Genomic DNA, 13,722 nt, shown 5'->3' with positions numbered 1-13,722 from the left:
ACTGCAGTGCCTAACTCCTTTTTGTGCATCCAGGCCTAAGTGCTTATTTTACCATAGTTTATTTACGAGGACAGTGAAGATGAATGCTGCCATATAACAAGCCTGTAAAAAAAAAAAAAGAAAAAAAGGCAACCTGATCCTTCCAGCTAGTTGAAATGATATTCTGATGTCTCAGTTTCCTGGTCTGCCAGTGGCAAGTAGGTTCTGTGCAGTTAAGAAAATTGTTGTACACTACTTAAATTCCCTCCCCAGTTTCCACGGGACACAGTAATCTTTGCACATGCAGCATTGCTGTGCTCTGTGTTACAGCTAACCACCTTCCACCACAGAAACTGGGTCATTTCTGTGGTGGGTGAAATACGTGTTGTACGTGCTGGGCCAGATTCTGCGCTCAGTTCTGAAACCCCATTAACTTCAGTGGGATTGTATATTTGTAACTGAGGGAAGAATTTAGTACATTGTGCAGAGCATAGGCCCTTATACTGCAAACACACGTGCTTAATTTAATTACATGATTAGTCTCACAGGTCCAGATCCTCAAAGATATTTAGGAGACTAACGCCCATTGCAATCAATGGGTGTTAGGTGCCTAACTACTTTTGAGGATCTGGGCCATAGACTTTCACAAGGCTATTCACTCCAGTGAAGTTAAATGTGTGTGGAAGCACTGGTGGGATCAGAGCCTTCGTTTGTAAAGTGCCTGGGGATCATTCAGGATGAAACATTCTATAGGCCATGCCCAGTTAATAATAATGTTATTATAATCCAAGGGTGACCACATACTGTGAACTAGACAACTTTGCTGAACTAGTTTGTCCCCTCTTCAGCATTTAATCTGATTTATCTTTTCCTTTCTTCTGTAATTGGATTGAATAAGGAACGTTCACTGTGTTTCTACTGTATAGTGTCAGAACAAAAAAGGAAAACAAGAAGCATGATGTACAGAATTGGAAAAAAAACCCTACTAATACAAATGTTTTGAACAAATGCAATATAGACAGTTCGTACAGATATAGTCCTTGTGCAATAACTTAAACAGTACAGATTACTACTTGGGGAAATAAAAGAGAGTGTAACTTTGAAACTTGAAAAGCTCTCTTTCTGTGTTGTAATCAATTGCAATAATCCATGGCAACGATTTAGCTAAAGATCAACTTTACCTTTCTTTGCTGATGACACAAAACTAGGAGCAATAAAAAATTTAAGTGCATCCAAAATGCACAGAACTAATGGATTGGATGTGGTGTGTGCCAATGAAAGTCAGCGTACATAATGCAACATATACTGGCCGCAAAATGAATGGGATCATTTGAAAGGAGGTGGGTATTGTGGAATCTAGCTCAAGTTATCTAAGGACTCTCACTTGGCACAGATTGGTGGCCTTCCATTTTCATAAGCCTGAACCAGCTTAGTGATATCACAGACAAAATACTGCTGTGAATGTTGCCCAGTCCAGCCCCCCAGCAGAAGCCTTGTTACTTTTTGCTACTATCTAGCTCAAAGCCGAAGGAAGGCATGTCTCCTTGTGCAAAAAACGATGATGGATTTCAGTGGGAGTTTGCCAAGGAGGCAGCTGCAGGATCAGACCCAAAGAGGCTAGACTGGAGACTTCACAATAATAAATCCTCCCTTTTTCCACAAGCAATCCACCTGTTTCATGAGGTCTGGAGAGCCAAACTGAACCATGGAAACTCCCATTTATTTTCCAGATTCTGTCCAACCCCCATCTTAGCTTAGCTTAGTTTAGATTAGCTCCCATGGGACAAGCTCTGCTTAGGTCAATGCATAGTGCAGAAAGGCTCCTGGTAATCAATATATGACATGTAGACTTTTCCTATGTGGTTTGCAGATTTTTATTTGGAACTAGCTAGGTTGCTGGCGTGACTTGTGTCCTAGTGCATACCCAAAGCTCAGCAAGGAGCAGATGCTGATCACAGCCTCTGCACAGTCACAAAATCATTAAGGCCTTCTTCAAAGCCACATGAGCAAGGGGTGCTGAACCCAGCTCTAGGTATCCTGGCCAATCCTTGTTAGAGAATGACTGCAAGGGTTGGGTAGCAAGTGCTTCACCCACATGCTCTCAGACGTGCCATAAATCACAGGTGAGAGGTACAGTGGAAACCTTTAGTGCTAGGAGCCTGGTCCATGTAACGCATTTGCAGAGTACGTTGCCATTTGCGACCCGTGAATGGGCATCTTCGTCCGCTGCTCTAAGACCCAATGTAAGGTCAAAACTCCCTTCCTCCCAAGCGCATCATGGTATTAACACCCAAATGAACAATACAGCTGGCCCAAGCCTTTTCCTCTGACCTGCAGGCTCACAGGATTCCCTATTCTGAGCTCACTCCAGGAGGTGTCAGGATAGTCAAGAATTTCCTTCTTCCCTTTTTATTCTATCCAGCGGCAGGGCCCCCTGTCCAAGGTTGGCAGGAGAAGCAGGGCGGAGCTGGCCTGGGTCCATCTCCAAGATAAATCATTAACCCTTTCCTGATCCAGTGTGAGCATACTGGTACTCCACCCTGTCTAACAGGCAGTCACCATATTAGGCTTGTCAGGAGCACATCACTTCATCACTGGAGCATACAGAATTAATGTTTGTAGGGTTGTTGTAGCCCAGGTGGTCCCAGGACATGAGAAAGACAAGGTGGGGGAGGTAATATCTTTGATTGGACGCCCTTCTGTTGGTGAGGGAGAAGCTTTGAAGCTGACGCAGACCTGAAGAAGAGCATGAAAACTTGTCTCTTGCACCAACAAAACTTGTCTCTTGGTCCAGTCAAAACTATTGCCTCCCCTACCTTGTCCCTCAGAATTAATGTGCCATTCAACAGCAGATTGTGAATCAGACCCCTGCTTTCATGCCATTTTACCACAGCATATCCATTGTGATGTAGGGTTGGATTTCACCTGAGTTCCCCTGCTAACATACCGCACCAGAGTCACAGCACTTACACATAACTCACCGCTTCTGAATCAGACCCCTGCAATTTGTTTTTTCTATCTAAAAACTATTTTTAAAGGAAGGCGGGGACACAGCTTTATACCCAGCCCATTGGCCGGATTTGGCTCAATAATGAATTTGTGTGGTTTATGGTGACATACTCAGTTTCTGCAGAACCTAAGCTTCATTTTAAGGAAGCAAATGTCTGTAGCTCTTCTGGTGGTGAAGAAAACCTCCCAAACACGAACCAAACATAACCAGTGCAGCGTTGTCTTCCTGAATCTGCTGATAGTTTGGCAACAATGGCTCTAAAAGGTGTCAGCTCTTCCACCCCAACATGCTAATCTGAGTGTTAACTCTGAAAACTAATGATGCACATTTAATGTCAACATTAACAATGTCATTGCTGATCATGTTAGCAGTGGGAATGAAGCCCACAGTGGGGGATTGACAGTTGCTGCAGGAAAGAAACAAAGGGAAGAATCTGTACCGTCTTTATAGCAGTGTCTAGAAGCTCTAAACAAGATCAGGCCCCATTGTGCAAAGAGCTGTATAAACACATAATAAGAGACAGTCCCTGCCCTGAAAAGCTTGCAACCTAAATGGACAAGACACACAAATGGTGAGAGGGGAAACAGAGCCAAAAAGAAGTGAAGAGACTCGCTCAAGGTCGCGAAGCAGGTCCGCGACAGTGCCAGGACCACAACGCTGCTTTCCCAAGCCCCAGTCCACCTCTCTAGCCACTAGAAGACACAGCGGCTCCAAAAACCGTGCCTGCACCAAGAATCTCCAACGGTTGGTCTAGCAGCAGCGCAGCTGGTCATACCAGTGGTATGGTGCTAGCGTAGACCAGACCCAGGTCCTCTGACCAGCAGGGGGTCAAACCAGGCAGGCCTAGAGAACAAGGATAACAACGCCCACGTCCTGTCTATATTAACTCTGCCACTGTGCTAGACCACTTGTTAAAATCCCCAGGGGAGGCAAGGCCCTGGACATGAGAGACAGGGAGGCAGGCAGACAGGGAAGGAGATAAAACAATGGACAGAAATAATGGCGGAACTAAAGTTTCGCCGGAATTCCCCACTGACTTGGGCTGAATGTGGCAATATGCAGGGCTGGCCTCACCATGAGGCGAACTGAGGCAGCCACCTCATGTGCCAGGCTGTGCGGAGGGGCGGGGGGTGCAACTAGGACCCAGAGTGTAGAAAATTGTGTCTGCTGCTGGTGCATCTGAATTCTCTCTGCTCTAGATGCACAGAGATGGTGGAGTGCGGTGCTGGAGGAAGGAGGGCACAAGAGACGTAACAGGCAGGCAGGAGAAAAAGGTGAGAGGCAATAAGAGAAAGCAGCAGGAGCTGCAGGGAGAGTGAGGAGGAGCAGCCTCTTATGTACCTCTCTAGCACCCCCAGGAGCCTGGACTGATTGACACAGCTTCTCAGGCAGCTTCCTGTTTCCTGCTGCTTCCCTGAACCCACTTGAGGAGAACAGGCAGTCAACTGAAGTAGTAGCAGCCAGTTAGGCCCTTAAGAGGCTGATATCTCCCCTCACTCAGACCCTGCGACCAGCCTGCTTATTTGTTCCCTTCAACTGAGTATTGAGAGCCACGATAGCTGGAACAGAACAGCAGTCATGAGTGAAAAAAGAAAACACCCCTCTGGGGCAGCATTCAGAAAAAAAAAAAAAAAAAAGAAGCAAAGGAAGCTTTTCTATCTAAGCAGGAGGGAGCTCTCCTGAGATACACAGACACAAACGTTCACAGTGAGCCTTCCGGCCCCAGTGAGGATGTGAGTGGTGAGGAGATGCCTGATCTTCCAGTTAGTCAGAGTGCAGGTGACCAGGCAGCTGCTGCAGCATCCATATCTCCGTCTCAAATGGATGTAACCAGGCACATTCCTGAAGAAAAGGGTAGATCAGAGAAGAGCGTAGTGGAGGCGCAAGAAACAGCTGCTGCTGAGTTTAGTTCCCTAAGTCTAGATGATCCAGGACTGTGGACCCACTTGAGCAGTAGCCTAAGGGACTTCCTTGTACTGCATGGGCCACAGTAAGTGAAAAACTTCATGTTCCTCAAAGACAATGAAAATAGAAGTTTCCATCCAATACATTACTGGCGTGAAATTCCCAATTGTGACAAAGTGGAGAGGCCATGGCTTATGTACTCAAAAGCCCAGAATGCTGCATACTGTTTTTGTTGCAGACTCTTCCAGTCTAATGTTCCAGCCACATTGGGTTCAACAGGATCAAAGGACAGGAAAAATGTGGCTAGAAATCCGGCATGCCATGAGAAGGCAGCAAATCCCCAGAAAGCATTCCATAGGTGGAAAGAGCTCGAGATGAGACTAAGGTTAAAGGCCACCATAGATGATCAGCATCAGGAGAAAATTGCATCAGAGTCTCTTTACTGGCAAAATGTTCTGAAAAGGCTCATTGCCATTGTGAGAATGCTTGCTACCCAAAACCTAGCACTGTGTGGCACTTCAGATCAGCTGTATGGGCCAAACAATGGAAACTTCCTTAAAATTGTGGACCTGATGGCTGAGTTTGATGCTCTAGGAGCATCTAAGAAGAGTCACCACCCAAGAAATGTACACAAACCACTACCTTGGAAAAACAAATCAAAATGAGATATACAGTTACTGGCAACAAAAGTCAAACGGAAGATTGTGGCAGATCTGAAGTCAGCAAGCTATTACTCTCAAAAAGAAAAGGAGCACTTGTGGCACCTTAGAGACTAACCAATTTATTTGAGCATAAGCTTTCGTGAGCTACAGCTCACTTCATCGGATGTTATTCTGGACTGCACACCTGACATCAGCCATATGGAACAAATGATTTTAATGGTGCATTTTGTAACAACAACAGAACCTAGTGAAAATGTCCCTGCAATGGTGACTGTCAGAGAGCATTTTCTAGAATTTATTGACATTGATGATACTACAGGAGCTGGTATGACAAATGTGCTTCTTAAAAAGCTGGAAGATATGGGAATTGTGATAGCTGACATGAGAGGTCAGGGCTACGATAATGGTGCCAACATGAGAGGAAAGAACAGAGGAGTGCAGACACGGATCTGAGAGTTAAACCCTCAAGCTTTCCCATGCAGTTCTCATTCATTGAACTTGGTGGTCAGTGATGCAGCATCAGCTTTTAGTGAGGCTGCTGAATTTTTTAATGTAGTTCAAAGCAACTTTGTATTTTTCTCTGCATCAACTCATCGATGGCAAATTTTGAAGCAACATCTGGGAACATCCTCTCTGACCCTGAAACCACTGAGTGCCACATGATGGGAAAGTCGACTGGAGGCGACAAAGCCTATCAAACACCAAATTGGGAAGACAGATGATGCCATAGTTGCCATTATGGAGGTGTCAAGGTTCCTCCCCCACTCTGAACTCTAGGGTATAGATGTGGGGACCTGCATGAAAACCTCCTAAGCTTATTTTCACCAGCTTAAATTAAAACTTCCCCAAGGTACAAATTAATTTTATTCTTTGACCCTGGATCTCCACTGCCACCACCAAACTCTAACTGGGTTTACTGAGAAATGTAGTTTGGACACGCTTTCCCCCCAAAATCCTCCCAACCCTTGCACCCCACTTCCTGGGGAAGGTTTGATAAAAATCCTCACCAATTTGCATAGGTGACCACAGACCCAAACCCTTGGATCTGAGAACAATGAAAAAAACATTCAGTTGTCTTACAAGAAGACTTTTAATAGAAGTAAAGGAATCACCTCTGTAAAATCAGGATGGTAGATACCTTACAGGGTAACTAGATTCAAAACAGAGAATCCCTCTAGGCAAAACCTTAAGTTACAAAAAAGACACAGACAGGAATAGTCATTCTATTCAGCACTGTTCTTTTCTCAGCCATTTAAAGAAATCATAATCTAACACATACCTAGCTAGATTACTTACTAAAAGTTCTAAGACTCCATTCCTGTTCTATCCCTGGCAAAAGCAGCATACAGACACAGACCCTTTGTTTCTCTCCCTCCTCCCAGCTTTTGAAAGTATCTTGTCTCCTCATTGGTCATTTTGGTCAGGTGCCAGCGAGGTTACCTTTAGCTTCTTAACCCTTTACAGGTGAGAGGATTTTTCCTCTGGCCAGGAGGGATTTTAAAGGGGTTTACCCTTCCCTTTATATTTATGACAGGAGGATAATGCAATGACAAAAAGAAAAGGAGGACTTGTGGCACCTTAGAGACTAACCAATTTATTAGAGCATAAGCTTTCGTGAGCTACAGCTCACTTCCTCAGATGCATATCGTGGAAACTGCAGCAGGCTTTATATATACACAGAGAATATGAAACAATACCTATTCCCACCCCACTGTCCTGCTGGTAATAGCTTATCTAAAGTGATTTCCAGCACAAATCTAGGTTTTCTCACCCTCCACCCCCCCACACAAATTCACTCTCCTGCTGGTGATAGCCCATCCAAAGTGACAACTCTTTACACAATGTGCATGACAATCAAGCTGGGCTATTTCCTGCACAAATCCAGGTTCTCACATCCCCCCACCCCCATACACACACAAACTCACTCTCCTGCTGGTAATAGCTCATCCAAACTGACCACTCTTCAAGTTAAAATCCAAGTTAAACCAGAACATCTGGGGGGGGGTAGGAAAAAACAAGAGGAAACAGGCTACCTTGCATAATGACTTAGCCACTCCAAGTCTCTATTTAAGCCTAAATTAATAGTATCCAATTTGCAAATGAATTCCAATTCAGCAGTTTCTCGCTGGAGTCTGGATTTGAAGTTTTTTTGTTTTAAGATAGCGACCTTCATGTCTGTGATCGCGTGACCAGAGAGATTGAAGTGTTCTCCGACTGGTTTATGAATGTTATAATTCTTGACATCTGATTTGTGTCCATTTATTCTTTTACGTAGAGACTGTCCAGAACGCCACTAGCCGTCACCTTCAGCCCCCAACTAAAACCCCTCCAACGCATTATTAAGGATCTACAACCTATCCTAAAGGATGACCCAACACTCTCACAAATCTTGGGAGACAGGCCAGTCCTTGCCTACAGACAGCCCCGCAACCTGAAGCAAATACTCACCAACAACCACATACCACACAACAGAACCACTAACCCAGGAACTTATCCTTGCAACAAAGCCCGTTGCCAACTGTGCCCACATATCTATTCAGGGGACACCATCACAGGGCCTAATAACATCAGCCACACTATCAGAGGCTCGTTCACCTGCACATCCACCAATGTGATATATGCCATCATGTGCCAGCAATGCTCCTCTGCCATGTACATTGGTCAAACTGGACAGTCTCTACGTAAAAGAATAAATGGACACAAATCAGATGTCAAGAATTATAACATTCATAAACCAGTCGGAGAACACTTCAATCTCTCTGGTCACGCGATCACAGACATGAAGGTCGCTATCTTAAAACAAAAAAACTTCAAATCCAGACTCCAGCGAGAAACTGCTGAATTGGAATTCATTTGCAAATTGGATACTATTAATTTAGGCTTAAATAGAGACTTGGAGTGGCTAAGTCATTATGCAAGGTAGCCTGTTTCCTCTTGTTTTTTCCTACCCCCCCCCCAGATGTTCTGGTTTAACTTGGATTTTAACTTGAAGAGTGGTCAGTTTGGATGAGCTATTACCAGCAGGAGAGTGAGTTTGTGTGTGTATGGGGGTGGGGGGGATGTGAGAACCTGGATTTGTGCAGGAAATAGCCCAGCTTGATTGTCATGCACATTGTGTAAAGAGTTGTCACTTTGGATGGGCTATCACCAGCAGGAGAGTGAATTTGTGTGGGGGGTGGAGGGTGAGAAAACCTGGATTTGTGCTGGAAATCACTTTAGATAAGCTATTACCAGCAGGACAGTGGGGTGGGAATAGGTATTGTTTCATATTCTCTGTGTATATATAAAGCCTGCTGCAGTTTCCACGATATGCATCTGAGGAAGTGAGCTGTAGCTCACGAAAGCTTATGCTCTAATAAATTGGTTAGTCTCTAAGGTGCCACAAGTCCTCCTTTTCTTTTTGCGAATACAGACTAACACGGCTGTTACTCTGAAATGCAATGACAGGAACTGTTCATGGGAGAGCAGTGGCAGAGGGAAATGGAATCACCAGAAACATACATAACTTCAAATTTCTGTGTGGCTTAGTGTTGTGGCATGACATACTGTTTGAAATAAATGTTGTAAGCAAGAGACTCCAAGGTGTTGACCTTGATATATCTGGAGCAATGGAACAACTGGGCAAAGCAAAATCAGGCCTACAGTCTTACCGGTCAGATGAGGGATTTCAAAATGTTCTGAAGAGTGCACAGAAGTTGGCAGAGGAACTTCACACTGAAGCTATTTTCCCACCCATTTAAGAATACAAGAGTCACTGAAGAAGATGACATTTTGATTACGGGGCACGGGATAATCTAGTAAGAGACCCCAAACAACAATTCAAAGTTGAATTCTTTAACCAGGTACTAGATTGTGCAATACAGTCAGTTGAAGAACGTTTCATGGAGCTCAAGGAACACAGCAGTATATTTTGGATGTTGTATGATATTCCAGAACTCCTCACTATACCTGAAGAAGACCTATATCAGCAATGCAGGGCACTAGAGACAGTGTTGACAAAAGATGACATGCATGATATTGATGCAAGTGATTTAGGTGATGAACTGAAAGCCCTTTCAAGATATATTTCAGCAGGATCAACTCCAAAGGCTGTTCTGGAATATATGTGCACAAATAAGATGACCACCCTCTTTCCAAATGCTTTTGTTGCTCTGCGCATACTTCTAACACTTCCTGTAACAGCTGCCAGTGGAGAACGCAGCTTCTCCAAGCTGAAGTTAATAAAAACACATCTATGCTCCACAATGACACAGGAGAGGCTGGTCGGCCTTGCAACCACCTCAGTAGAGCATGAGCTAGCCCAGACTGTGGACCTTCAGGAAGCAGTTCAAATCTTTGCAACCAAGAAGGCATGGAAAGCACCACTTTGATTATTCAAAGAGATAAAAATGCCAGTGTTTACTATGCAGACAAGAAAAGTTACATTTGTGTTCAGGCGTTTGAAAGTTAAGTGTTACTTAAAATTTTTGAACAAGACATTTTAAGTTGTTAGTTCTCCTTTATTGGGATAGGTAGCAGAGCAGTACCATGAGAGGAGTAGAACAGGAAGAAGGCAGAAATGAGACCTTTCAAAGTTTTGGCCCAAGCAAGGGGGCATGGGGGCATCATTTGGGCTCCCCGCCTCACGTGCCAAAATGTTGTGGGCCGGCCCTGGCAATAAGACACGTAGCAAACAATGAATGATAATGAAGGATAAGGTCCTGAACCTGCAAACCTGGATGCATGTGAATATTTAGCAATACCCATGTGAACAGTCCCATTCAACCCAGTGCATAAAGTTACTCACATATCTAAGTGTTTACAGGATTGGGGCCTGAAAGTTTAGTTACGATACAAAGACCCATATTCTATCTTTGTACACACCTTCCATTGACACCAGTGGGACAACTGCTGTGTGGCCTACTGCCAAAGGGTGAATTTCAACCCATACTTTTAAAAAAGACTGTTAGTAATAAGATCACCCATAGGAAGGATGATCTAGCGCCTCACTGCACAGTCCTTACATTGATGTATACTCAACTGAGGACATTAGGACTACTTGTGTGAGTAAGCACTTACCAAGGTGAATGTCACAATCAATGCTTGGGTGGTTAGACCTAGTGGTCAAGGCTGGTGTCTGAGTCTGACAGCTTAGGTTGCATTCAAACACCAAAGTCAGGGGTCAAAGTCCAAGTACCAAAGCCAAGAGTTGGGACTGGAGTCAGAGATCAAGGGCAAAAACTGGAGCTCGAAGTCCAGGAGTGAGCAGAGAGGTAGGCCCATTGCTATAGCCGGCTGGGGAGTCCACCTAGTCTCACAGACACTTCCTGGTGCTTCTCTTGGACTCGTGGATCAATTGGGGCCACAAAAGAAGTCGTCAATCCAGGCTTCAGATGGTACTTACTATGGTGTTTATCTCCATGGGGCCTATGTGATATTATGCATGCAGCCTACCATGGCTGCTGGATAGAGTCATGGAGGCATCAGCCACCCTACAGGCCTGGGCTCTTCTCCCTACAGAACCTCACAATGAGCAACAATCGGGTCCCATGTTTATTTTTCAATAATTACTGGTCAGCAATTACGAAGATTGGGTGAAGGAATGAATTTCCTTTGCAGCATGTATTTTTCTATCCAAGGTGTAATCTCAGCATTATTTATGCTGGCTATAAATAAATTAAATTATTATATCTCTGAGGAAAACGACTTCTGTACATCAAGACCTCGAAATAGTGTGCAGTTTGCATGTTTAACGGGATTGTTCTTTCATCATGGAGTGGCGAAGAGGAGCTAATAACCAACTGATTTTAGGAAAACAACTGATGATACAGTTCTGATCACTGTACTTTACTTTGTAGTAGCTAATAGCCTGAACACATTGTGCTGAAGACCCAAATTATACAGCAATTTTTATACAGAGGTGGACGGGGCAGGGGAGGGGGTGTGTGTGTGCATGTGCATTTGTTGTTGGGATTGTTTTGTTTTGGTCTTTTCAGAACAACATGTGTGCAGTTTTTTGTTTGAAGAGCAAAGACCATGAGGGACATTAAGAGGGAAATAATTACCCCAAACTCCAATTATTCTGAGTTCTGCCATGTGCATTCCTCCTATAGGCCCTGATTCAGCAGCCCATTCCCTATTCAGGGAACCGCTTAACTTTAGGTGCTTAGGTCCTACTGACTTAAATATCACTTAACTGCCACACTGCCTAGGTCTATCCCTCTTCAGCAAAGCACGTACTTTAATCATGTGCTTAAAGTTAAGTGTGTGATTAAGTACTGAATAGGACTTAAACACATACTTAAATGCTTTCCTGAATTGAGGCATATGTTGTAACTTGCATCTCTGCAACTAGATGAAGTTATAGACATTCCTGGTGTGGATTCAAGTATACATGTATAATGGCTCTGGGGAAGGCAATATGCTAATGTCAAGTATAGTAGTTCTTTCCCTTTCCTGTATTTCACCTTTTCTATCTGCAGTGGTATAGACCAGAGTTTAGTCTTTTCCGGACTTTGCTATGTCTATATACCTATCTAGAGCGATGGATTATTATACAGAGTTAAATCTCTGACAGAAGGAGAGTGACACAAAATCTCCTAAAATCTCTTACTAAATCTATAGCCATAGATAAACACAACACTTTACATGTGAGCTTGGAAACGACTGTGATAGCGTCAATTACAATTATTTTAAAGACAACACTTTCTGGGGGCTTATCCCTAAATATAATGCTTGTTACTATCACAAGCTGCATGCACAGACTTACCCTCCCTTAGGGCTCTTCTTTGAAGGATCTACCCTTCTTGATCTCTGTGGAATGATGTCCAAACCCTCTGCAAGGTCACCAGCTCCTTAAAGTCTGGGAGACAAGTGATAGTCCCACAGACTCCTTCAAACCCACTTTGGGTCTCTGGAAGGTCAGTCTGCCACTGCCCAGCCTGCACCAGTCCTAGACCTCTTCTCCAGCAGGGTGCGGTGACCTGCAGTCTAAATCCAACAAACTGACAAAGTCCCTGGAACACAATCCCCACAGCAGGTCCTTCTGGTCCTTGTGCTGCTCCACCCCTGAGTTCCTTAGGCTGCTTCCCACTCCTCTGTTTATAAACTCCTCCCCTTCCCATGGTGTTCTTATTGGTTCCACTCTCAGAGAATGTCTCTGGCTGCTTGCCCACAATGGAAGTCACCCAAGTAGCTTCAGATGGCTAATGAGCACACCTAGTGCCTGTCAGACCCAATTTCAGGATGATTCTGGTCCATCCAGCAGAGTCACCCAACTTAGTTCTGGCATGTTTACAGACACAGAACCCAAACCAAAAACCCTCCCCACTGTTTCTGCCCTTTTATTTATTTATACCAGTAAATTTATACCAGTAACTGCTGCAATGCATACAAGTGGGTTACACATGGATTCAGGTATGCAGACACTAGGATTTGTGCAATTGTTGACAACGGTCAGCAACAGACATCAATTAACTGAAACCCAATCCTATGAGGAGCTCCATCAGCTCTCCCAGGATCTGTATTCACTGCAGAGTCAAGTCAAGTTACCTACATTCGAGTTACTCTAGCTTGATTGAGAGAGGCCACACTTGATTGAGAGAGGCCACTAAAATGCTTGAACAGCTGTGTCCATACTGGCACCGTAGTGCGGCACTCAAATTTCGGGTGGTGGCACATCCCAGGGTTCTTAGTGAAGCTGTAAGTTGAGCCCCTCAATGAATTCTTTTCCAAAGTGGGAGAAGTTGTCTGTCCTTTCTGAGCACACAGGAGGAATTGTGGGAAGGTATTGGAGGTCTGACAGCACTAAATGGAGCTAGCCTGCATCCACACTGCAGTATGGTTGAGCTAGCAACTAATGCAGGGCCGGCTTTAGGCCGATTCCCCCGAATCGGGACCCTCGCCTAAGAGGGCCCCATGCCGGTACCTAAGAGGGCCCCGCTCCGGCGCCTTTTTAAGTTTTACTCACCCGGCAGCACTCCGGATCTTCGGGACCCGCTGCTGAAGACCCGGAGCGCCACTGGGTGAGCACAAGCGAGTGTTCCAATCGGGCCCCGCACTCCCTAAAGCCAGCCCTGAACTAATGAGCAGTGCTCACTGAAGCTGTAGCCTGCACTCCCGGATAGAGCAGCCAATTGGAGTGACTAGCAGAGCACGCTCCAGTTAAGAGTTTACCTTAACACTTGA

Source organism: Lepidochelys olivacea (assembly GCF_965140295.1).
Source record: "Lepidochelys olivacea isolate rLepOli2 genome assembly, chromosome: 8".
Taxonomy (NCBI): Eukaryota; Metazoa; Chordata; order Testudines; family Cheloniidae; genus Lepidochelys; species Lepidochelys olivacea.
This window is presented reverse-complemented; position numbering follows the sequence as displayed.